Below are 27,420 nucleotides of genomic sequence, written 5' to 3'. Positions count from 1 at the left end.
CAGTTTCACTCTCTGGAGGTATTATCACAAAGGTGGAGTCAGCGTAGAGCAGGAGAAAACAAACTTGGTTTAGAAGAATCTTAGATTTAAACCTGATACGTTTAAAATGGATATTTCAGTGCAAGAAGCTTTATTATTATTGTTTAGTTCTGTTGATTGGCAGTTTTTAAAAAATATTTAACTGAATTCTCAAGCTTAAAGGGAAATGGCTTTCTTTAAATAGTAAAAACAAATATTACAAGGAATATGTGCATTTAAAATGTTTAAATATCCTTTATTAGGATTACACTTGGAAAAAAGAGACCTTCAGAATGTTGGCAAATACTAGCATCAGCTATGGTAGCAATTAAATATTACTTATATTTTGCATAACTTTAAATACTGTTATTTTACAAAGAGTACAGTTTTGCATAGAAATAATTTAAAATTAAAACAATAGCTCATTGTTAAACTTCCATTCTAAGGATACCACACATAATTGAGTTACATTAACTCTCACGAAATAGGACCCAGTGGTGACATCCTGATTACCATTCTCAATTAACACTGCTACATTTTGTAACGCCTATGTTTAATGTCAAAGCATTAAGAGGCTTCCAGGATAAGAAATCTATTAGTGTTTCAGAAATATGTTCCAAACCAGAGAGACTAGAAACAGAATGAAACCATATGTCATTTGCACTAAGGTGATAATTTCAGCAATATGAATTAATCAAGTTTCTCAAGGGAAGACTATAATTTAAAAAGTAGTGAAGAAATTCAGTGTTGAACACTAGGCTGAATCAGCTTGTTTAAGATGCAAAACAACAAATCTAAGAAGATTTGAGAAGTATTACACGTGGGAGAGAGAACATTTCCATATTTCTAACTGTCATGCAAGTCTATTCAAATCAAACAATGACCTTTCCCTGCGTTCCTGTTTATTAATCATGACCCTCACAGGGCCAGGCAAAAAGTGTGCCCTCAATAAATGGTTTTTGAAAAGAACAGCTTAAAGAAAAAAAAGGTGGGGGGAGGAAAAACCTTTAAAATTTAGGCTTATAACAGAAAGAAGACTGAAGCAATACAATCTAGAACTGGGTTTTACTGCTAACTTTGCAGTTATGTATTTTTAGAACCATGAGCAAATTATTTAATATACAATTATTTCATCTCTAAATTTACTTACAGGATTACTAGGTCTCTAAAAATCCCTCCCAACTCTTAATTCTGTCACTAAGGCTGTGGTTTAGCTTTGAAAAATCAGGCCAGTATAATATCCCAGAAGTTGAGACAAAGGAAAAGAAATATGGAAAATGGCCAAAAATTAGTAACGGTAGATGATTTGAAAGATTGTGTTTGTTTTTAAGATTGGAACCATCTGAATAAAATTATATGAATATAATCCCTTAGGGTCTGAATATATTTAAATAGAAACAACTAATCTAAAACACAAAGAATACAACCTTGAAGAAAAGATAAAGCAAAATTTCTAAAAGAAGATATAAATATTTAGAAGATGTTCATTCATACACTCAATCAACAAATGTATTACATATGTTCACCATGCCAGGTGCCCTGCTAAGGACAGAAGGTATAGGGACAAAGGAAAATAGCTTTGTTCTTTAGCAAGTACTAGTCTGGCAATGAGTTCACAATATGATCTAGAAATGTAATTTTAAGGGTTAAAAAGATGTCATAAAAAAGTAATTCAGATAATAATACTATAAACCTCAGCATGAAATTCATGTATTTTTAAACATATTAATACAAAACTATTATTTTCATCTTGGATTTATTGGGAAACAGATTAATTGACTTAAACAGTAATTTTAAATGATGGCAAGTTAAATAAGAAAATAGGCTAAAATAGAATGTTCTTTTGCATTTGAGCTAGGCAAATGCATAAGCATTCTAAAACATCTTTAATCAGGATGCTTTATCAATGTATACTAAGGCTCATTATTTTCTTTCTCAAGCAAGGAATTTATGAAGATTGGGATTATTAGGTAAAGAGACTAACCTTAAAAAAAAATTAAAACACAAAGCTCAATTGCTTTGCCAAATATTTCTTTTAATTTTAAGCATATTGATTAAAAGTTCCAACTCACTCTTAACAGCAAAGAGCGTTTTAATTATTTTACATCTTTGCTGTACTACTAAAAATGTATTATTTGTATTCAGATTTCATGTTTCTTTTATTGCTGATGAGGTTCAACTTGTCTTCATGTTGACTAATTCATTTTCTGCTATGCAAAGTGCTTGTCATGGCTTTTCATCAGTTATTAGGGGCTTGTTAGTCTATATTAAGTTTTATGTGCTTTTAAAATCAAATACATTATATCTTCATCATATTTCCTGTGTTATTCCTCTATTTAGAAGTTACCTCTTTGATGTTGGCTTGTCTATAATTTGATTTTTATATATTTAAAGTTTAATTTATTGGGCTGGCCAAAAAGTCTGTTCTGTTTAATGTAAAATATAGTTTTAGAAGCATGTATTACATCTTGCTACTTAACACCATTTATAAGATATTGCATTTTTAATTATAAAGTCAGTGATTTTTAAAAAATAAATTTAATGATAAGATATCAAGTTCTGGCCTTGCAATATAAGCATTACATAAGTTATTTATCAATGAAATGTGTAGTCCAAATAGTAGAGTAAAAAAATAGCTGAAACAGGATGCACAAACAACAGGATTGGGGCTATCAATAGAGTTTTTAGTAAGATATAAAAGAATACAGGGGCTTCCTTGGTGGCTCAGTGGTAAAGAATCCACCTTTCAATGAGGAGATATGTGTTCAATCCCTTATTTGAGAAGATCCCTTAAAGGAGGAAATGGCAAACCACTCCAGTATTCTAGCTTGGAGAATCCCACAGACAGAGGACCCTGGCAGGCTACAGTCCATGGGGTTACAAAAGAGTCGGACACAACTTAGTGACTAAATAACAAAATCAACAGCAACAAGAATACAAGTAATAATAACAACTAAGGCCCATTGAGTTCTTTCTGTGTACCAGGCACTGTGCTAAGTAATTTCCAAAAAATATTTAATTCTCACAACAACCTTTTGAGAAGGGAGCTTGACCCTTCTCTGGAAAAAAGCTTGAGAATTTGGGAATTAAGTTCTTTGCAAGGGTTACAAAATCCTTCCTCATCCATGCCCCATACTTCAAGGGAACTCCCAGGTTAAACCATTCACCTCCACTCTTAATGTACATGAGAGGAAACTTCCAATCTCCTTCTCTTAGAAGGAGATTGCTAAGCTAACAGTCACACTACCACAGTGCAAAGTTAGGATAGTGGTGTTCTGGGAGCATTGAGAAAGAACACCCAAAGTCCTCTTAGGAGATGTCAGAGAAGGGTAAGAGAGAAGGGAATGAATCTTGAAAACCGAGCTGTTGTTAAGTTCATGAAGTTCATAGGTGGTGATACATATTCTAGGAGGGGTGATGAGCAGAACAAAGCCATTGACCTTTGAAAGGATATGTTGGGTAATTGAAAAAGCAAATGATTTGGTAGACTACAGATAGGATAAGTCATGGAGCTGGAAAAGTAATCAGGGATCAGATTAGAAGAGCCATCTTATATGAACAAAATGATTTTTGAAAAATTTTAAGCAAGAGAATGACATGAATAGGCAGGACTTTTAGGAAGGGCTCCTGGGAACTCTGTGCAGGATGAGAATGGGAGAGGGTGAGAATGTAGCAAGGATCGCAGTCAGAGGCAACACATCAAAAGCTGAGGATTTAGATTTCTGCTAAACAGGAAAAGAGAAGGTGGAGAGAGCATAAAGCTGGGAGTTACTTAAAGATATTTAGAAGGTTATGACAGGACTTGGTGGCATGCTGGCTGTGGATACCTAGAATGAAGGAGGGATTAAAGATAACCACTTTGTCATGGGAATTGGGAGTCAAATAGAGTGTTTTTATTTCAAAAGGGTTTGAGACCTCTGCACAGTCCCAGCATAAAAATGAGAAAACTGCACACTTTTCAGGATAAACAACATATTCGTGGAATTTTCATTCTTATGCTTGTTTGTTCAGGTTATAAAAATAAAACAAGCCTTCATGAAAATATTTGTAAAATATAATTGCCCTGATATGTGAGAGTATTTCCTTTCAGACTACTTTTCTAAGCATATGGAGAAGGGCAGTGAGTGAGTGTGCATATTTATGACTGTATGTGGTGGAGATTCAGTCTTTATATCACACAGAGCCAAAAAGAACCATCTCTAATGTATTTTCCGTAGGAGTACCTTTGGAATATTTTTGTTTCCAGATGTGACCCAAGTTTAACAAACATTTGTTGAGTGAATGAATACTTTTTAGTTTAATTTTTAATATGTTACATAGATATTTACAATAACTAATATTGATTTACTGAGCACAGCCCCACCCATTAGAACGAGGCCCAGTTTCCCCTCAGTCAGTCTCTCCCATCAGGAAGCTTCCATAAGCCCCTATCCTTATCCATCAGAGGGCAGACAGAATGAAATCCACAATCAAAGAAAACTAACCAATCTGATCACATGGACTACAGCCTTGTCTAACTCAAGGAAACTATGAGCCATGCCATGTAGGACCACCCAACATAGATTGGTCATAGGGGAGAGTTCTGATAAAACATGGCCCACTGGAGAAGGGAATGCCAAACCACTTCAGTATTTTTGTCTTGAGAACCCCATGAAAAGGATGAAAAGGCAAAAAGATAGGACCCTGGAAGATGAACTGCCCAGGTCAGTAGGTGCCCAGTATGCTACTAGAGAAAAGCAGAGAAATAACTCCAGAAAGAATGAAGAGACGGAACCAAAATGAAGAAAAACACCGAGTTGTGGATGACTGGTGATGGAAGGAAAGTCCAACACTGTAATGAGCAATACTGACCTGGAATGTTAGGTCCATGAATCGAGGCAAATTGGAAGTGATCAAACAGAAGATGGCAAGAGTGAACATCAGCATTTTAGGAATCAGCAAACTAAAATGAATAGGAATAGGTGAATTTAACTCTGATGGCCTACTAGTGATCTACTACTGTGGCCAAGAATCCCTTAGAAGAAATGGAGTAGCCATCATAGTCAACAAAAGAGTCTGAAATGCAGTACTTGGATGCATTCTCAAAAATGACAGAATGATCTCTGTTCGTTTTCAAGGCAAACCATTCAATATCACAGTAATCGAAGCCTATGCCCTGACCAGTAAAGCTGAAAAAGCTGAAGTTGAATGCGTCTGTGAAGACCTACAATACCTTATAGAACTAACACCCAAAAAAGATGTCCTTTTCATTTTAGGGGACTGGAATGCAAAAGTAGGAAGTCAGAAATACCTGGAGTAACAGGCATATTTGGTGTTGGAGTACAGAATGAGGCATGGAAAAAAACTAATAGAGTTTTGCCAAGAGAATGCACTGATCATAGCAAACAACCTCTTCCAACAGCAGAAGAGAAGACTCTACACATGGACAACACCAGATGGTCAATACCTGCAGCCAGATGGAGAGGCTCTATACAGTCAGCAAAAACAAGACTGGGAGCTGACTGTGGCTCAGATCATGAACTCCTTATTGCCAAATTCAGACTTAAATTGAAGAAAGTAGGGGAAACCATTAGACCATTCAGGTATGACCTAAATCAAATCCCTTATGATTATACAGTGGAACTGACAAATAGATTTAAGGTACTAGATCTGATAGAGTTCCTGAAGAGCTATGGATGGAGGTCTGTGACATTGTACAGGAGGTAGGGATCAAGACCATCCCCAAGAAAAAGAAATGCAAAAAAGAAAAATGGCTGTCTGAGGAGGCCTTACAAATAGCTGAGAAAAGAAGAGAAGCAAAAGGTAAAGGAGAAAAGGAAAGCTATACACATTTGAATGCAGAGTCCCAAAGAACAGCAAGGAGAAAGAAGAAAGCCTTCCTCACTGATCACTAGAAAGAAATAGAGGAAAACAATAGAATGGGAAAGACTAGAGATCTCGTCAAGAAAATTAGAGATACCAGAGGAATACTTCATGCAAAGATGGGCTCAATAAAGGACAGAAATTGTAGGGACCTAACAGAAGTAGAAGATATTAAGAAGATGTGGCAAGAATACACATAGGAACTGTACCAAAAAGATCTTCACAATCCAGATAATCATGATGGTGTGATCACTCACCTACAGCCAGACATCCTGGAATGTGAAGTCAAGTGGGCCTTAGGAAGCATCACTATGAACAGAGCTAGTGGAGGTGATGGAATTCCAGCTGAGCTATTTCAAATCCTAAAAGATGATGCTGTGAAAGTGCTACACTCACTATGCCAGCAAATTTGGAAAACTCAGCAGTGGCCACAGGACTGGAAAAGGTTGGTTTTCACTCCAATCCCAGAGAAAGGCAATGACAAAGAATGCTCAAACTACTGCACAATTGCACTCATCTCAAATGCTAGCAAAGTAATGCTCAAAATTCTCCCAGCCAGGCTTCAATAGTACATGAACTGTGAACTTCCATATGTTCAGGCTGGATTTAGAAAAGGCAGAGGAACCAGAGGAACCAGAGACCAAATTGCCAACATCTGTTGGGTCATTGAAAAAACAGGAGAGTTCCAGAAAAATATCTACTGTAGCTTCATTGACTACACTAAAGCCATTAGTGTGGATCACAACTGTGTGGATCACAACAAACTGGGAAATTACTTAAGAGATGGGAATTCCAGACCTCCTGACCTGCCTCCTGAGAGATCTGTATCCAGGTCAAGAAGCAACAGTCAGAACTGGACATGGACAAACAAACTGGTTCCAAATTGGGAAAGGAATACTTCAAGGCTGAATATTGTCACCCTGTTTATTTAAGTTATATGCAGAGTACATCATAAGAAATGCTGGACTGAATGAAGCACAAGCTGGAATCAAGATTGCTGAGAAAAATATCAATAACCTCAGATATGCATATGACAGCCCACTCACAACAGAAAGTGAAGAAGAACCTAAAAAGCCTCTTGATGTAAGCGAAAGAGAGTGAAAAATTTGGCTTAAAACTCAACATTCAGTAAACTAAGATCATGACATCTAGTTCCATCTCTTCATGGCAAATAGATGGGGAAACAATGGAAACAGTGACAAACTTTATTTTGGGGGGCTCCGAAATTACTGTAGATGGTCACTGCAGCCATGAAATTAAAAGGCACTTGTTCCTTGGAAGAAAAGCTGTGACCAACCTAAACAACATATTAAAAAGCACAGACATTACTTTGCCAAAAATGGTCTGTCTAGCAAAAGCTATGGTCTTTCCAATAATCATGTATGGAAGTGAGAGTTGGAGTATAAAGAAAACTAAGTGCTGAAGAATTGATGCTTTTGAACTGTGGTGTGGCAGAAGACTCTTGAGATCCCTTGGACTGCGAGGAGACCCAACTATTCCATCCTAAAGGAAATCAGTCCTCAATTTTCATTGTAAGGACTGATGCTGAAGCTGAAACTCCAATACTTTGGCCACCTGATATGAAGAGCTGACATCAGGAAAAGACCCTGATGCTGGGAACGATTGAAGGCGGGAGGAGAAGGGGACGACAGAGGATGAGATGGTGGGATGGCATCACCGACTCGATGGACATGAGTTTGAGTAAGCTCCGGGAGTTGGTGATGGACAGGGAGGCCTGGTGTGCTGCAGTCATGAGGTTGCAAAGAGTTGGACACCGCTGAGTGATTGAACTGAACTGAACTGAATTGATCCAAGCTTCATGCCAGATCCTACATGTAACATCTCATTTAATACAACAACCCTGTTTGATAGAAACCAGTATAGTGCTCCAATGGTTAATGCAGTGTCTGTGTTTTAAACAGATTAAGTTGTTTGCAAAATGCCACATAATAGCCAAGAGTTTAACCTATGGCCATACTTGTTTCCAAGCATTCTGCCCCCTTGTTAGGCAGATAAACCACAATCATTTTATTAAGGTTTATCATTTTAACAATATTATTATTTGTAAATCATTTCTTAAATTTTCAAATGCTTGATTCCCTGGATTTACTATCATTTATTAAACATTTCTGATTTTAAGCCCAATATTTACTATTGTAATAGAGTGAAGTTTATCATTGTAATTAATATTTGGTCTGCTTTTTGATGATCCTTTGAGATTTTATGGCTATCAGCATAAGTGCTACACCAAGGAAACTATCATTTTTAAGAAGTCCATACTCAGAAAGATTGCTGATATTCTTGTTTCAACAATATAAGCAGCCCTCAATCTTTTTAGTTGCCAGCTCCTTTTATTGAAGACCCCAGAAAGCTTTTGTTCATGTGAGTCAGAGCTATTTGCCATATTAGAAATTAAAACTAGGAAAAGATGTAAACAACTAAACACAGTTTTCTCTAGTTATCAGAGTGATGACTCATCACCCACTAAGTAACATGCAGAAAACTGTCCAGTACTCTGTGAGAGAATGAGAGTGAAAGGGCAAGTGATATCATGGTGTTAAGAAGATGCTTTGACCACGTGGTTTCTGTGACAAGTTCTGGAGGAGTCCCAGGGATCTATGGATCACTCTTTGAGGACCACGGCACTATATCATACTTAATATTTTAATTCACCATTTTAAAAAATCTTTTCATTTTGGTGGACAAAGAACAATATATCATCCTTGTTTTAACTTGCATTTCTTTGGATCATTATGATTTGTATCTCTCCTTTTATGATCATCCCTCCTCTTGTAGATTTTTCCTTGTTTTTCACTTCTTATTTTCATTCTGAACCAGAATTGTCCAATTCAAAGTCTCTTCCCATCTTCCCTTGAAATGTAGACAATAACACAACTTAGTTTTTCATCTTCATTCTAGCATGCTGAAGAAAATTTATGTTATTTGTGGTTGACTTCTCTGACAGACCTTAAGCTCATAAGCCCTCAGAATAAGTCCTCCTCACTATGTACATGCCACAGCTGATATGTGTGGGCCCTACAGAACCTTCCAGAAAAAAAAGACCTCTGTGTTGGGATACTGATTATCTGTTTAACTTCTCTCTGAATGTTTGTCATAAATAATCTCCCTTAAAGTTCCCTAAAGGTAACTTTGTCATTCTTTCCTCCCCATTGTTTTCACAGGTACAAGTCAGGAGAAAAGTCATCTTCTTAAACATCTTCTCAGTCATGTCCGACTCTTTGGATCCAATGGACTGTGGCCCGGCAGCAGGCTCCTCTGTCCATGGAATTCTCCAGGCAAGAATACTGGAGTGGGTTGCCATTCCCTTCTCCAGCGGATCTTCTCGACCCAGAGATTGAACCTTATCTTCCGCATTGTAGGCAGATTCTTTATTATCTGAGCTACCAAGGAAGCCCAGAGAAAAGTAATAAGAAAAGAAACAGAAAAGAATACATACTTTCACCCACTGCTACTGTGCCACCAGATTAATTTCTTACTGCTTCTTCCATATGAGTCTTCAAATATTTGTTGCCAGAATACTGATATTCTATATCACCAACCTTTTGCTATTTAATTTCATTGTCTTGACTTTAAAAATAATTCATTTCTAGATGATGCCTACACTTACATTTCTAACCATCATCTATCCACATTTTTCACCTTAACATATAAAATTTGGATTCATCTGAATAGAATATTGCAGGAATAATATTGTTTCAGCTGAAATTGTATTGTCTTGTATGAATATTAATCATATGTCCTGCTATTGAACATAATACTCCATGTTTAAAAAACCTAATTTGATTTTTCCACAATATGGTTAAGTTTATCTCAAAAAATCCCTTGCAGCATTTAGGTTTACAGAAATTATGTTCTGTCAGAATACTTTATAATGGCAGCATTAAATATTGCCCTAAGGAAAAATATAGCTAAAAGTTTACTGAGAAATAATATCTTTGTGCTATGGCAAATTAGAATAATTTTTTTTCTTTCCTGGAGATAATATTTTATGGCCATATTTTGAAAGAGAAGCTATATTTGCCCACAAAGGAGAATATTTAAATGGGAAAGTTAAGGATTCATGATGCATTGCTAAATTATGAATTCGACTGCCACTTCCATACATTTCCACTCATAAAAGCCCCCTTTCCACTTTGTACTAAATGAAGTGGTTAATAGTTTGGGCAGAATACTTAGCTTCTGAAAATAGCCTGCAGATAAAGGATGACATTGGTGATAAATATAATATACAACTGACAATTTACATACAGTGCTCGTGCCTACAGTAGTACATAATAATTAGCAAACACCCCTGGCAACTCTCTATATCCTCCCCTCCATCTGTTGCTTCACTTTGAGTTTTAGGCAACTAGGATATTGAATATTTAGAATGTTTTTCTGGACTACAAAATTTAGTTTTACATATGTAATATATATGCATATATATTATATAATGCAGTAACTAATATTATTGACTCCAGTACTCAAGAACTTTTCTATACCTGGCATTTGTTAGGCTATATGTCAGATATTTGACAAACATTTCCAGACTTCACCTATATATCTAGCATCCCTCTAGATCTTTAAGGATGGCAAAATCAGCTCTGAGTATTGTGAAAGCAAGATCACACAAAAGATTACGTAGAGCAGCTGAAAATAGCCCGTACCAAGGAAATGATCACAATGGCTTAAGAAATATTGTCTTTTTCCTAGGATATGAGACCAAATATTTAATGACATCAATGTGATAAATTAAGAAAGCAAAATTATGTTATAGAATAGTCCTTAAAATATGGATAATAAGAATAGATAGCCTGAGTTAAAATCCATATTCTGCTACTGACTAATCAGGTAACCTGGTCAAGTTTCTTTACCTCTTTGTCTTAATTTTTCTCTTTGGGTTAATGTTTGCATTTGTAAAATGAACATAATATCTCTAGGGTTGTTATAAGAATCAAAAAGGAGCTAATATTCATAAGCACTTATAACAGTGTCTGCCATAGAATAAATTATATTAGTGGTGGTTAAATGAATAAAAAGAAATAAACACACTATGCTTATTTTAGACATAAAACTATGAAAGATGCCCAGATTTGCTTGTGCTAATCAATCACAAAATTCTTATTGTCTCATATTATTCTTTTAAAAATCACTTTATTAAGTGTTAATAATATGATAGAATGAATTCAGTTGACTTCTAACCACATTTGATCATGAATATAATATAATACTTTCACTTCAAAGATAAGATGTCTATTTTTATACTGACCATTGCTTTTTGGGAGTGTTCCAAATGAGACATGTAACTTAGTATAATAACTAACTATACTGAGTAGTCAATATACCCCAAATTTTTTATAAATCTACACAAAGTCTTGTATTACATGTGAATATTTTTAATTGAACAAGAGACCATAATTTAAACTCTGCAGGTATAGATTAGATAATTCATCACAGTTTGCTCTTTGCTGGTCCCAATAAAAATGAGGTGGATCTAAACCATTAATGATGGACAGTGTAATATGAGAGTCGTGGTGGTGCTATTACTCTTCGTTTGCTGATATAGTCCTTTTTAAAATGTATTTAATATTTTTTTCTTGTATCTTTGTCTGAATATCTTTAATTTTAGAATGAATGATTTTACCACATAGTTATAATTAGCAGTACAATAGTAATTTGAAATGGGCAAAAAAAAAAAAATTGTTCAACTCCCTTTATATTTTATATAAGTTCTAAATACAAGGCAAACAATGAAGGAAACTATCCTTTGCTTCCTGCTTTTAAAATATAAATGACATTAGTATTCTTTAGCAATGAAACAATCTGATACCTTAAAGTTAGAATATAACTCCCTAATTAATCTAGTTGTATCTGTATCATATCCTGTCATCTGGTCTTCAGTCGTGTCTGACTCTGTGACCCCATGCTCCACCAGGCTCCTCTGTCCACGGAATTCTCCAGGCAAGAGTACTGGAGTGGGTTGCCAGTTCCTTCTCCAGGGACTCTTCCCGACCCAGAAATCAAACCTGGGTCTCCCACATTCCAGGCAGATTCTTTACCATCTGAGCCACCAGGGAAGCCCTGTCAGTATAATTTATAATAAATGTAAATAAAGCACAAATAAAAAGCTATCAGTTCAGTTCAGTTGCTCAGTTGTGTCCAACTCTGAGACCCCATGGACTTCAGCACGCCAGGCCTCCCTGTCCATCACCAACATCCTGGAGCTTACTCAAACTCATGTCCATCGAGTCAGTGATGCCGTCCAACCATCTCATCCTCTGTCATCTCCTTCTCCTCCTGCCCTCAATCTTTCCCAGCATCAGGGTCTTTTTCAACGAGTCAGCTCTTCACATCAGATGGCCAAAGTACTGGAGTTTCAGTTTCAACATCAGTCCTTCCAATGAACACCCAGGATCTCCTTTAGGATGGACTGGTTGGATCTCCTTGCAGTCCAAGGGACTCTCAAGAGTCTTCTCCAGCACCACAGTTCAAAAGCATCAATTCTTCGGCACTCAGCTTTCTTCACAGTCCAAGTCTCACATCCGTACATGACCACTGGAAAAACCATAGCCTTAACTAGATGGACCTTTGTTGGCAAAGTAATGACTCTGCTTGTTAATATGCTGTCTAGGTTGGTCATAACTTTCCTTCCAAGGAGTAAGCATCTTTTAATTTCATGGCTGCAATCACCATTTGCAGTGATTTTTGGAGCCCAGAAAAATAAAGATAAATAAAGCACAAATAAAAAGCTATGGTTGTAGACAAAGTCTAGATGTTGTTGGCTGATATGGCTGTCATTTAGTTACCTGGATTCAGACTTTAGTAAATTTATCAAAAACTGGGCTATTTGGAAAAATTAAGCTTCTGGATAATTTATTAAGATTAGCTCCTGTACCAGTTAGCTTTTGCTTTGTAACAAACCACCCATAAAATATAATGGTTTAAAACAGCAATCATTTATCATCATTGTTCACAAGTAAACAGTTTGGTTGGATGGCTCTGCTGATCTGGGTCAGACTTGGTTCATCTTAATCACTAGGTAGTGGCCATCTGGACTAACCTAGCTGGATGTTAGTCAGATGAAACCCAGGAACAACAAGGATAACTAGAGCTGTCTCTGCTCATGTAGAAATTTAGCTGAGCCTTGTTCACATGGCAGTCAAGAGTGAGAAAGGGAAGAATCACCCAAGGCCTCTTGATGCTTGGATTCAAGGCCTGTACATCACTCTGTCAGATTCTGTTGACCAAAGCGAGTTACAAAGCCAGCCCAAATTCAAGGATTGGAGGAAAAAACTCCATCTCGTAACGGAAGTAACTGCAAAGAATTATGGTCATTCCTACAATCTACCACAGACACTCTGGGTAATTTAGCAATAAATCTTTAACTGAGCTGAGGTCTGACCTGAGTACAAAGTATACATCATGAGCCTTGTACTTAACAAACTGACTGTTTTCTGTCCCCCCTCCTCCTTTTTTTTTCTTTTCTTTTTTTCTTTTTTCTTTTTTTTTTTTGCCTCTGAGGACTTCTCTTTATAATATTGACAAGAAGATGGGAAGCAGGAAAAAACAGCTGGTCCATTTGGCCTCAGAAAGCCCTGAAATATTTTAGCTGTGGTTCAACTAAACGATTCGGTTGTTGATTCACAAGAAAATATTTACAGGCTAAAGCTTCTTGATTTCATGTCAGTAAGTCAAATTCCTACCCTTTAAATTACTTTGAATTAGCTGAATAAGAGTAGCTGTTGCAATGGTAAACAAACTTGTATTTATTAAAAAATACTCTGTAGAATCCCAGTTGAATTGGCCTCCCAACTTTCCACATAACCATGTAACATAAAGTGAGTATTTCAGCTATGTGCTTATGATCTTGCTAACTAAAAGTGTATCTGTAACAATCTGAAGTTTTGAAATGTACAAACTGCTTGTTAACCTGTTTTCCTGTTCCAAGAACAGCATTCCTGCCTGTGCTTTACAATGGACGCCACCTCATCCCTGTGTTTTTTTGTGAAAGAGTCTTCTAAACTGAATCCTTACAAAGGTGGCAGAAAGGATTGATTAAGAAGAATGTATATGGTATATGTAATGTTAGCATAGTTTACAAGCATACATGTGTGTAAACCCATACCTGTCTTTGCTAGGCAATTTCTTTGATGTCATTTTCCACCCATGTTTGCTCCTCATCCTGTAACTCCTATCTCAATTAATGGCAACATTTTCTGTTTTGTTACTGAAGCCAGAAACCCTGAAATCCTCCACTCTCTCATTCTCTGTCCATAATAAATAACCAAGTCATACAGATTCTAATCCCATGATCTCTCTGCCATCTGACTCCACCACCTCACCATTCTTGACAGCAATTGTGTAACTTCATGCCTGAATCTTACTCAAGTTCCTGCAACTGTGTCCTGACACATTCCCTTCAAATCACTCCCCTTTCCTCCAACCCACTGCCCGTTCTGCTGCAGGAATGAATTCCCTAAACATAATTCTATTTATGTCATTTACTTACCTAAAATTATACAATGGCAACTCATGGCCTTAAGGCTAAAAGCCAAACCTATGCATTCATGGGAAAAGATTTTAAAGCACAATTCTTTCTGCATTTAATTAAGTTCTCATGACAAGGTCTAGAACAAAACAACGGGTGCTACGTGTTGCCACATTCTGAAAAGGAGGTGGTGCACTTTCTAGGTGGAGTGACTGAAAAAGTTGAAAAATCTGATTTGCAACCCTCCACCTTTCACCCACTTCCAGGCTGAAGTTGTAGAGAACTTTTATAGTGCTTTAACAGATATCTCCCTTCACACTCAGATACACACACACATACATACATATTCTCACACACACACATATAATCCTGCACTCTTAAGCATTGGCAGAGGGGGAAGTGGTTCTTTCCTCTTGATCTCAGGTGAGTGACAGGGTCTTTAAGAGAAATATTTGGCCCTAGAAATTTGTTACATACAGAAACCAATATAAGAACTATATCTAAAAATTCCACAGAGGATGGACTGCATGTAAAGGAGGATGGATCCACAGAGGATGAACTTCTTTAAGCTATGATGGGAGCAAACCACAGAAGGCAGAAGAAAGGTATTTGTTCCTTGACTTTTGGGCAGTGGGGCTCTGTGTTCAAGCTGAGCCCTTTTAAATGTTACATAGATGCACCAGCCCCGAGCACTTGTCTCATGCATCCAACCTTGACAGGTAATCTGTTTCACACTTGATAATATACATGTTTTGATTCTGTTCTCTCAGATCATCCCACCCTCACCTTCTCCCATAGAGTCCAAAAGTCTGTTCTATACATCTGTGTCTCTTTTTCTGTCTTGCATATAGGGTTATCGTTACCATCTTTCTAAATCCCATATATATGCGTTAGTATACTGTATTGGTGTTTTTCTTTCTGGCTTACTTCACTCTGTATAATGGGCTCCAGTTTCATCCACCTCATTAGAACTGACTCAAATGAACTCTTTTTAATGGCTGAGTAATATTCCATTGTGTGTGCATTGGGATGACCCAGAGGGATGGGATGGGGAGGGATGTGAGAGGCGGGTTCAGGATGGGGAACACATGTAAATCCATGGCTGATTCATGTCAATGTATGGCAAAAACCACTACAATATTGTAAAGTAATTAGCCTCCAACTAATAAAAATAATTGGGAAAAAAAAGTGTTACATAGATGACTGCCTGGTACGTCAATGGGACTCCAAAAAATGGATGACACTCTGCATGCCCAGGAGCCTGATAGTGGGATCATAAGCAAATGGACTGTCTGAGGCCAGCATTTCCTGCTTTAAAGGTACTGCAATCAGGAGCCGCCAGCAAAGCAGGTGCCTGAGGAACCCAGGAAATGTCCAGCGCTGAGTGTCAGTGGGAGCAGACATTCCCAGGGCACCCTCACTAGATGACACCTGGCCTTTCAGTAGGTTCTTTCCTATGTTTTACATCTCCTAGTGCTAATCATTAACCCTGAAGGGGGCCAGAGTAGCCCAGGGGTGAACTGGGAGTACAAGATGATCCTTGCCCTGGAGAAACTCTCCCTACTCCTGGCAAAGGAACTGGAATTGATGCTGTGAAAAGTGAGGATGGGAGAGAAAGAGAGGCAGATGTGGGGATCAGGTAAAGATAATACAACTTTTCCTTATGCAAATTTTCTTTCCCAGAAATTTACTATAAATTTTTGTCCAGAATGTATTTATATACACTATGACATAATATTCAGAGAGATAAAAAATTCGATGACATACCATTGCAGCATTTAGTTTCTTGTTTATAGAACTAATCTCTTCTTTTTAAATTTTTTTAATTTTTAATTGAAGGATAATTGCATTACAATATTTTGTTGGCCATGCATCAGCATGAGTCAGCCATAGGTATACATATGTCGCCTCCTTCTTGAATCTCCCTCCCACCGTATCCCACCCCTCTAGGCTGTCACAGCGCCCGGGTTTGAGGTCCCTGAGTCACAGAGTAAATTCCCACTGGCGATCTATTTTGTATATGGTCGTGTGCATGTTCCCATGCTACTCTCTCCATCCATCCCACTCTCCCCTCCCCCACCCCCACCCCCTGTGTCCTCAAAGAGCTAATCTCTTCTTAGTCACAGATACATTATGTACTTGAACAGATAAGATAAAATGCCCTAATGTTTCTCTCAGAAAGGGAAATAAAACATCAAAACCTCAAAAGTTTTCTCAATGGTAACAAATAAATGCTCATAAAACTTAATGAACTCTCTGGTTAAAGGAATTTAAGAACAAGGGGAAATATTCTCTAGTAACCCCTCTGGCAACATTTTAATTATAATGCAGTCTCCCTCCCCAGGCAATGAGTCCAATCTATTATAATATGAGCAACAATCTATTTACTACAACACATTAAGAAATCCAAATATCTGGAACAGGTCATATCTCATTTGCTATTGCTGATTAAAACAAATAATGGAGTAAGATGGTTTTCCATCTCTCTCTCTCTCTTATTTGAATCACCACTGTGCTCGTGTCTAAGATTATTTTGGAAATAAAACTAATACTTCAGTATTTGAATCAAGATAATTTTCTAAATTGTTTTGAGAACTATGTTTGTGAGTACTTTTTTAGTGCTAATTTAGAAACTCTTACCTATCTGTACTTTATGTCTTTTGTTGACTATTTCAAGGAGGTCATTTCTGCATAGGTCATTAGACTGTGTCAAAATATCACTACTTGAGTCATGTGAAAAGTGAAATCCCCTCCATGCGTGATCTGAGATCATTTTGTAATCATTTACATGAATTGTCTCTAGTTTCTCTTTTTTGTGTGTGAATTACAGAAATGGTACTGGAACCCACCACTAGAGTCTCAGCTAAATGATAAACACCAAGGAGAGCCAAGCCATTCTAGACCTGCCACTATAGGCCCTGTGTTAAAGGACAGACTGCCTTTCTCCATCTCACTCACATCACAATTATCAGCTCCTTTTTTGTGAATTCAAAGATTTCTCAGACTCCTGTTGGTATATCATTAGTTCCACTTTTCATACAGAACAAAATCTTGAAAAGACAGATTATCTATGCGTAGAGGAAATGATTTTCCCTGAAGGGCATTTTCTTTCTCTTTACCCAGTGTATTTTTAAATGTCTCAAGCGATGAGGCTGGCTGTTCAACCCAGTTCAAGAACACACTTTTATTCAGCCCATTATCTATCATCATGAATTCAAACCTGCTGTTTCTCTCTGCTGATAATCTGTCATCTAACAAGAGCAAGGATGGCTCTAAACCACAGAGCAGCAAGCAGCCTTTGATGTGCCTTCCAAGGAGATTTATTCATTGAACTCCACACACACAAAATGGATTCAATTCGATATTTCCTTGTTCATGTTTTACACAATTCTCCATGCGCTCTACCCCTTTTGGAAACTTACAGAGCTACTACAGAGAATTAAACAAATATTTAAAAAGTAGAAGAAGGATGAATGGATGAATAAAATTGTATACTTAGTCTCTCAAAATTAATCTTCAGGATAATATTTTAATTTAATGTTTATTTTATATTGGAGTATAGTTGATTTATCATGCTGTGTTAGTTTCAGGTGTATAGGAAAGTGATTCAGCTTTATACATATGTATGTATATATAATATATATATACCTCCATTCATTTTCCGATTCTTTTCCCGTATAGGTTATTATAGAATAATGAGTACAATTCCCTGTGCTACAGTAAGTCCTTGTTGGTTACCTATTTTATATATAGTAGCGTGTATATGTTAATCCCAAACTCCAAGTGTCATTATTTTTAATGGGACATAAATCATTATTTTCTGCACAGAAATAAAAAGCAGAAGGGATGTCCTGCTGAAGAACTCTCTCTCCTGAATGTCCTTATTCTTCCTTCATTATGCTATCCATGTTCCCAGGATAGCAACATTAATTTGACATGGCTGAATTATGCTACCTACTGTTCCCTGTATAGCACGTTGAGGGCCTGAGGCTGGGTTTTCCCGCTTTGGGGATAGGGGGCAGAAAGACATTTCTAACTCTACTCTAGTATGAGAAGCAATTAAGCTACAAGTTGTTTAGCTGTAAGCAGTTAACCTCACAAACCTAATAAATTATTTGATTATATAGAATGCGTAGGATTTGACCCCTTTTTGTAAATAGGCAAAGCTTATTTACCTTGCAATAGGTAAATTGCAAAGTTTGTATTATTTTCCTTGTTTTGGTCATTTAACTATTTGAACATTGCCCCTCTTATTCCATGCTTTGGGATATACAAATGGCAAATAGGATAGCTGCAAGGGCCCTTTCGTTGCCAAATCATTCAGTTTGTATTGTCTTTGCCGCTACTATTATCACTGGTTTAGTTGAAGATTGCACCACTTTATTTCTGAATAAAAGAGAAAGCAGCCTTTGTTATTTTGGTCCCCTCTACTCAATTAAAAAACAAACAAACAGGCATAAAACCCTTCATGAACACTAATGAACCCAAAATAGTCTGCAATTAATTTCAAATTCACTGCTAGTTTCAAAAATTAGCTAACACTGCAAATTGCACTGACCATGATCAGGCCCTTAATAACAAGGCCTATTGTGTGAAATGTGCAAGTCAGCAGAAACACAAATGAAAACCTTTCGGCTTCAAACACATGAAAACAAACAGAGCAAGATGAAATCTGAATTTTCAAAAAAGCTTTAAGCCACTACATCTGACACCAGATAAATTAATAAATCACTTTAAAGAACACATTCTTTTTTGTGTACTGATTCTTGTGAGGTCAACCCATAAGAGGTATGAGAGCAAAATTCCTCCTTTTTTCCTAAAACCTCAATAAAAATATACCAAGAAGTCTTAGGTCATCTGCAGGGCTAATGATAGGTAAGTGACTTTTATTATTATTATGAGAATTAATTTGAAACTATGCAAAATTAAAGAAGTTCAAACTGTTATTTAATCTAACACAAAGAAAGATAAAATGTTGGGTTATTATTGTACAGCTGAACAATTTTCTAATTCTGTTTTCAATCTTAATATTTCTGCAGTTTCTTTGCTATTAAAGAAGAATTCAGACAACTAAATCACAAATTTATGTTCATTTTCACTCTCTCTATATATTATTTTCAGTTTCCCTGGTGGCTCAGTGGTAAAGAATCCACTTGCTAAAGCAGGAGACAGAGTTTGATTTCTGGGTGAGGAAGATCCTTTGGAGAAGGAAAGGCAACCCATTCCAGGATTTTTGTCTGGGAAATCCCAAAGACAGCGGTGCCTGGCAAGCTACAGCCCATCAGATAGCAAAGAGTCAGACAAGACTGAGTGACTAAACAATGATGATATATTATATTCACTGTTTCTGTAATTTAAGGTAATATAGACTTGTAGTAATCATTTCATATTATTTGTATTTGCTGTTCTTATTTACCTGCTTTTGAAGCAATACAACTTTGAGGTATAATTTTTGAAACAGTCCAAATGTTTCAAATAGCCTACCGAATCGCAGTATACCGTCTAGCATCATACTCCAGGTTTAAATTCCAGTCTCATCATTTGTCAAATGGAGAAACCACTAAATCTATCGAAAACTTGAATTTGCCAGTCATATAGCAGGGATAACTACCTACTTCATAGGGACAGAAATTGCAGGGGCAATTTATAGGATTGATTCAAAGAATATAGGAAAGATATTTTTCTTCTTCTGTAATTGTTCTGTTGATGACCAGTTTCCATTGAATTCACCACCTTGGCCTTTCTAGACCTCCTCCAAATCTCTGTAACTCATGGCCAATCCTTTTGTTCTTCATGCCTCGTCATTTGCTGCTTCCTGTCTTATGAGAGTGCAACAATTTTCCTTCATTGAAACTCTGTCTCTTGAATACCCTCTCAATGAAAAACCTACGCAACACTTCCTCCTATTCTTTGAAAAGTCTCATTCCAAATTCTTAATGACTTGCCCAACAAAAGAAAAGCAGATGCTCCCCCAAAACTCCAGGTTCCCTATATGTGACACCACACAGAGAAAAACCTCATGTAAAGATTCCTTTTATTCTCTTCATTAATTTTTTCCTATAGCACATTGTTCTGCATATGAATGTTATGTATACAGTCAATTATCCAAGCTAATGGTGGCGAGCTGTGGGAGAGATAATTAAGAAGAGCAGATAATCTACTCTGCTATTAGTGCAGGTGTCAGCAAAGAGTCTGGCCTGAGACAGCATTGTAAGGGGTGTGTGGTGGGGTGAAAGGAGGCGTGTGGTCCCAGGATAGTTACAGAGTAGTAGAGAAAAGACTCTAAGGAGGGGTGGGGGAACCAAGCCTGGTGAGGGGGAGGCATTAGGACAGGTGATCACTCATTAATAGGAATGTTGTGGATAATCCAGAATGTAACATTATGTTTAAATGCCTACCTGGAAAATGATACTAATTGGTCTAAAGTCCCACTTGATTTGTATCATGAGCAGTTAGTTTCCCCTACTCCATAGTTTATATTTTGAAATGACAGACCCTGCCATGTGTCCCAGAAGTCAATATCACAATTGTGCCCTTGTGACCAATAAAGGAACTGGCATAATCCAACACCAACACTGGGAAATCATTTAATACACATATTCTATTGAGTATGGGTTGTTGCCGTTAACATACAAGTCAGAGCTGTGAAAGTCACTCAGTCGTGTCCTCCTCTTTGCGACCCCATGGACTGTACAGTCCTTGGAATTCTCCAGGCCAGAATACTGGAGTGGGTAGCCTTTCCCTTCTCCAGGGGATCTTCCCAACCCAGGAATCAAACCCAGGTCTCCCACAATGCAGGCAGATTCTTTACTAGCTGAACCACAAGGGAAGACCCAAGTCAGAAAGTATACCTTAAAATTATGACCAAGTGATTTTTAATTAATTGTTTCAATCAAGTGATCTGTTTAAAAGTGCAAGAATATGTGAGCATCTCTTCACTAATTGAGTAACTATCACGTAAAGGCCTATTATATGGTTTCCTGACCTAATAATGTTCATGTAGTGGTAAGATTATATGTGTTCCAAGAGGCAATGTACTGTCTCCATACTGTGAAGACAAAATAAGCATTTCAATACTCCATATATGGAATAAAGTCAAAATCATCAACCAACAAAAACTAAAGAAATATTTAAATATACATGGGAGAGTAGCAAGAGTTGTTCAGAGTACTTTATTTAGTGCCTTTAAAAAACTGATAATAATGAAAATTCCTTGGCAATCTAAGAGCTTCTTTCACTTTTTACCATCCAGAGCATCAAAGGAGGCAAAGAGTAGCAGATGCAACCTTTCGATTTACAACCATCTTCTTCCAGCTTTAATGCTCTGGTGTCCTTTGGGCAGAAACACTCCAGGGTCTCAACTAGTGTGTTTTTCAATTACTGATACTATCCTGCCCTGATAGATAGGAAGTGATAAAACAACAAGTAAGAAATCATTTTTCATAATTCTTCAGAGTCCAATCTAGCCTCAGATCTGCTTCTCTTGCAGTCCTTCATGTTGTACAAGCTGAATTTTAGTGGATTCCACAGCCTCACGGTGGAATCACTTCACATATTTTTCAGTAGATTAGCCTCCGGAGTATTTCTTTCTTACTCAAAGTCTACTAAAACAGAGGATGGCCTATAAGCATTCTCACTGAGGAGACATAAATTTCAAACAAAATATTGAAGGAACCTTGCTTTCCGATAGTTCAAACAATATATTTTCATGGAATAAGCATCCCATTTTCTTTCCCAAATTGGTTGAAGGAATCTGGAATATTTAGATGAGGTGTTAAGCAGATAAAACCTCAGTTGATTTGTAAATCAGGAATAGGAAAACTATGAAATTTCTTTGCTAAAAAAGAAATTGAATGTCCAAGGAAATTAAAATGGCAACTTGCCATAAAATGATCTCCTCTTTCAAAGAAGAGGATCAATAATATATTAAAGCACTAAAAATTGATATAAGGAGTCCATTTTAATTGGCTTCACTGTTGAGGCTAATAGGTATTAACTTTCATTTTTATAAAATATTTCCATGTTAATGACTCCAAGATCTATTGTTTCAAGGATTTTCCTGAGGCACATGAAGCTAAGGTTGAAAGCAGTTAAGGTTGCTTGAATTCCTTTACAAGCCTATTATAAGCCAATATTCAATCAAAATGATTATTGCTAGCCATTAAAAAAAGCTGCTAAGTATCAAGGGTAATAACTCTTGCATGTTATTACTGGGAATCCCTACAAAGCAAAAGGCTTTTGTATTACTGTTTGCAAAGACTGCTTAATTTATTTGACGTCCTTGGGAAAAAGAAAAAAATCTGCTGTTCAACCAGAAAAGAAAAAAAAGAGAGAAAGAGTAGTCTTGTCCCCATTATCTCTGAACAAGAAGTGTCAGGAAGCTTCAGGCTAGAATTAACATGAGATAGGCTATTACAGTTGTAAGAGCATTTAGCAGCCGTCCCTACTGACTTCAGGGTGATAATACACACAGCCCCATGTAATCTATCTCTTCTACAGCTCTTTCTTTGCGTCTCTCCTCCTCTCATTCTTTACTAGTATACATGCTTTATTGTAAAATTTAATAAGTGGTAAACAGCAGCATTTTTCTACCAAACTGACACCACTGGCAAGAGTTTTACCTTCAGCAAAGTCATTTAAGAGTCACTGCTTATATGTAACCATTTTTTTAAAGCCAGATATAACATTCAAGCAAAGGAATATTTCATGACTCATGCTCTAAAGAGTAGACTATATCTGGCATCCTTTTCACTAGAAAAGTGATTTTCACATATTATTAATTTTCATAGAAAGAGAATGCAAATATCATCAAATTGAAGTTCAAGAAAAGGATTGTTTAGAATGTGGTATCATAGTTAATGAAATAAAATTCAGTAATGTTAAGAGGAAAAAATATTTCTTGATGATTCAGAATATCTTTAATTATTACTGTAAGTAATAATATCTACCTAGAACTGAGCATGCTCCAAAGGACATTTAAACCAGAGCAGCCCCATCTTCGAAACTTGCAAGGTAGAATGTATAAGAAATGATATTTGAGTATTTTTAGCTCCCAAATTTCTCCAGTTATTTCTAGTTTAATTTCCCCTAAGTTTCCCTAAATTGGTATTATTCCATCCCTTGAAGTTAAAAATAAAAAGCAGAAGAAAAATGACATATGTAATTCAAATCTTAGGCATCCCCCAAATCCAACAAATACCAAGCTAATATAAAATCAAATTATTTCCATGAAAATTTCTTTTAAGCCAGGTGTTTTCAACCTCAGCACTAATGACATGTAGAGATGCATAATTCTCTATCCTGGGGTACCATTCCTAGTATTATGACACTGGGTTTAGCAGTATCTCTGATTTCTAACCATTATATTCCAGTAGCACCCTCCACACTACACCATGAGTTGTGACAACCAGAAATGTCTCCTGAGGGGCAAAATCATCCTCATTGAGAACTATTTCTCTAAGTGGAAGACCTAATCTAAATTTGATAATGTTTTCTTGCATCATTAACTTTGGAAAAAGGAACTATCACCGAACTCTCAGTTGCAAAATTTGAAAATGATTCACACACTAGCTGTGGCAAGACAGAGCTGGGCTTCATGTACATTTCCTGCACACATTCTGGGAAGCTGAAACATCATTATACATATACAGGCTTAAGGCCCAAATACCATGAACATCTGTAGATACCGATGTCTTAGTTTTCTCTGGCTGCCGTAACAAAATACCACAGACTGAGTGGCTTAAACAACAGAAATGTATTTCTCATAGTTCTGGAAGTTGGAAATCTGAGAGTAGGGTGCCAACATGATTAGGTTTTTGTGAGAGATCTTCTCTTGACTTGCAGACGGATGCCTTTTCACTATGTGCTCACATGACCTCTTCTTTGCATGTACCACGTGCCAGAAAATAGAGCAAGCTCTCTGATGTCTCTTCTTGTGTGTGCATGCTCAGTTGCTTAGATGTGTCTGACTCTTTGCAACCCCACAGGCTGTAGCCTGCCAGGTTGCTCCATCCATGGGATTTTCCAGGCAAGAATACTGGAGTGGGTTGCCATTTCCTCCTCTGTGGGATCTTCCCAATCAGGGATTGAACCTGTGTCTTGTGTCTCCTGAATTGGCAGGTGGATTCTTCACCACACAGTTCAGTTCAGTCACTCAGTCATGTCCAGCTCTTTGCAACTCCATGGACTGCAGCACACCAGGCTTCCCTGTCTATCACCAACTCCTGCTGCTTGCTCAAACTCACGTCCATCGAGTTGGTGATGCCATCCAGCCATCTCATCCTCTGTCATCCCCTTCTCCTCCTGCCTTCCATCTTTCCCAGCATCAGGGTCTTTTCTAAGGAGTCAGTTCTTTGCATCTCGTGGCCAAAGGTTTGGAGCTTCAGCTTCAGCATTAGTCTTACCGATGAATATTCAGGACTGATTTCCTTTAGGATTGACTGGTTTGATCTCCTTGCAGTCCAAGAGACTCTCAAGAGTCTTCTCCAGCACCACAGTTCAAAAGCATCAATTCTTTGTTGCCCAGCTTTCTTTATGGTCCTACTCTCACATCTCTACATGACCTCTGGAAAAACTATAGCTTTGACTAGACAGACGTTTGTTAGCAGTTTGTCTTTACCACTAGTGTTGCCCTATATGTCCCTTATAAAGCCACTAATCCCATCATCCAAGACCCAATCCTCAAGTTCTCATCTAAATCTAGTTACCTCACAAAGGCTTCAGTTCCTAATACCTCCATAGTAGGCATGAATATTTGCTTTTATTCTATCTTTGGGTGCCTTTGTCATTGAAACAAACTTAAAAATAAAACAATAACAAAGAGTGAGAAAATAATAGAAGAGATAAAATAATAAACTATCACATAAATGCTTATGGAGTACATTATACAAGTTTATACTATGCAAATATTTAAGCTTGGGCTTAGTAACAAGAGATAGAAAACCATGAGCAAATTTCTTCAAAAATGATTGACAATTTTCAGGGACTGATCATAAACACAAAAGTTAACTGCTGAAGAAGAGGAATGGTTATTGTTCTCATGAATCCAAGCTTTAACCTTGAAGAAAATGCAGGCTTCTAGAAGTAGATTAACAGCAGTACCTACATTAACCAGCATTTGGGGTTCAAAAGGTACTACTGTGAGTCTTGTGCACTAGTAGTAGGCTTGTTTAAGATAGTAGTGAGAAAAAAGATTGCTTTTCATGAATTCACAAGTTAGGTATAGGAATCGATGGGTTTTTGTAAGAGTTGTATTCTTTTCTTTTTAGGAATATAAAATGTTATTTTTTTTCATTTATTTTTATTAGTTGGAGGCTAATTACTTCACAGTATTGTAGTGGTTTTTGTCATACATTGACATGAATCAGCCATGGATTTACATGTATTCCCCATCCTGATCCCCCCTCCCACCTCCCTCTCCACCCGATCCCTCTGGGTCTTCCCAGTGCACCAGGCCCGAGCACTTGTCTCATGCATCCAGCCTGAGCTGGTGATCTGTTTCACCCTAGATAATATACATGTTTCGATGCTGTTCTCTCAAAACATCCCACCCTCGCCTTCTGCCACAGAGTCCAAAAGTCCCCTGAGAGTTGACTAGGTCTAGTGTCTCATTGTGAAATAATTTTGCTAAAGATACAACCCCTAAGGGTTGTATTCTTGAGAATTATTTTTCTTTTTCAAAGCTGCTAGTGAAAGGTATGCTAGAAGAATTACTCAACTAGGAGTAAAATTCAAATTTTTAAACCCCTATTTACCAGATATGATTTTAATTTGGGCATTTCTCATTCCTCCTTCTTTAGCAAAATTATTTCACGATGAGACACTGGACCTAGTCAACTCTCAGGATTGATTCTGAAAGTTTAAATCCTGAAATTCTTCTCACAATCACTTATTATTTCATAGCTCTCACTGTCTGTCTACACTACATTTCTGCTCTGACACCAGACAATGATTCTGTAGCTAACCCCAGCCTGCTTAGCAGCTCTGTGCTGATTTCACACTAATGGTGCTTTCACCACTTTCCTGAATTCTCTTCCTTTCTCATCTTTCTACTATTATACCCTCAGTGTGTGTTAGTTGCTCAGTCATGTCCTTCTCTTTGTGACACCATGGACTATAGCCTGCCAGGCCCCTCTGTCCACAGAATTCTCCAGGTAAGAATACTGGAGTGGGTTGCTATTTCCTTCTCCAGAGAATCTTCCCAACCGAGGGATCGAACCCTGGACTAGTACTCTGCAGGTAGATTCTTTACCATCTAAGCCATCTGGGATGCCTGTATGCCCTCACTATCCACGGATCAATACAAGAATTGCCTTCAATTCTCTTTTATTATCAATGCCTTACACACTGGTAATGATGAATCACATGAAAATATTTATTGGAGTTCACTCAAGTTACAGTTTCTCATTTCACCTATACCACTAAAGTGCTTACTACTGTAATTCTCTTCTTTTCCAGTTTCTCGAGACATTTGTTGTGCTTACTCTTATATGCCTTTCAAAACCCCAAACATATTCTACACTGTTAAAAAAAAAACTGAGTATCACTCAAAAACTCCATAACTGTACTACCATGCTCAGTTACCTGTATGTAACGCCATACATTCTTTTTTCCTTTTCTTCTGCCACTTCAGATTTTTCCTATTCTCAGAGAGTAAACTTTTGACCCGTGAACTGGAAATTTTATTCTTCCTACTCTGGGCTCTCATTCCACTAAATAGCCTCTCTATCTTTACATTATTGAAACTCTGTTTTTCTAAACTAATTATTGCGAAACAATTTGAGTTTTGTTCAATTTGTTCAATCTAAAAACTCTGCCTCAAAAAAATAAAAACATAAAAACTCTGCCTCTCACACCAATCCCCTCAAAATAAATAAATAAACAACTTTCCTCAATATTAGTATCTCCTTCAGTTACTGACTCATCTTCTTCCTTCCTTTTGTGGTCAAACATCTTGAAAGAATACTTTGTTCTTAATTCTGTAAACATCCTGAGTTTCTACTTACTCCTTGTCAATGGTATATAGAGTAGTATAAACCTGCCTTCAGCCTTTA

Source organism: Odocoileus virginianus, chromosome 25 (assembly GCF_023699985.2).
Source record: "Odocoileus virginianus isolate 20LAN1187 ecotype Illinois chromosome 25, Ovbor_1.2, whole genome shotgun sequence".
Lineage (NCBI taxonomy): Eukaryota > Metazoa > Chordata > Mammalia > Artiodactyla > Cervidae > Odocoileus > Odocoileus virginianus.
Note: the sequence above shows the minus strand (reverse complement) of the source record.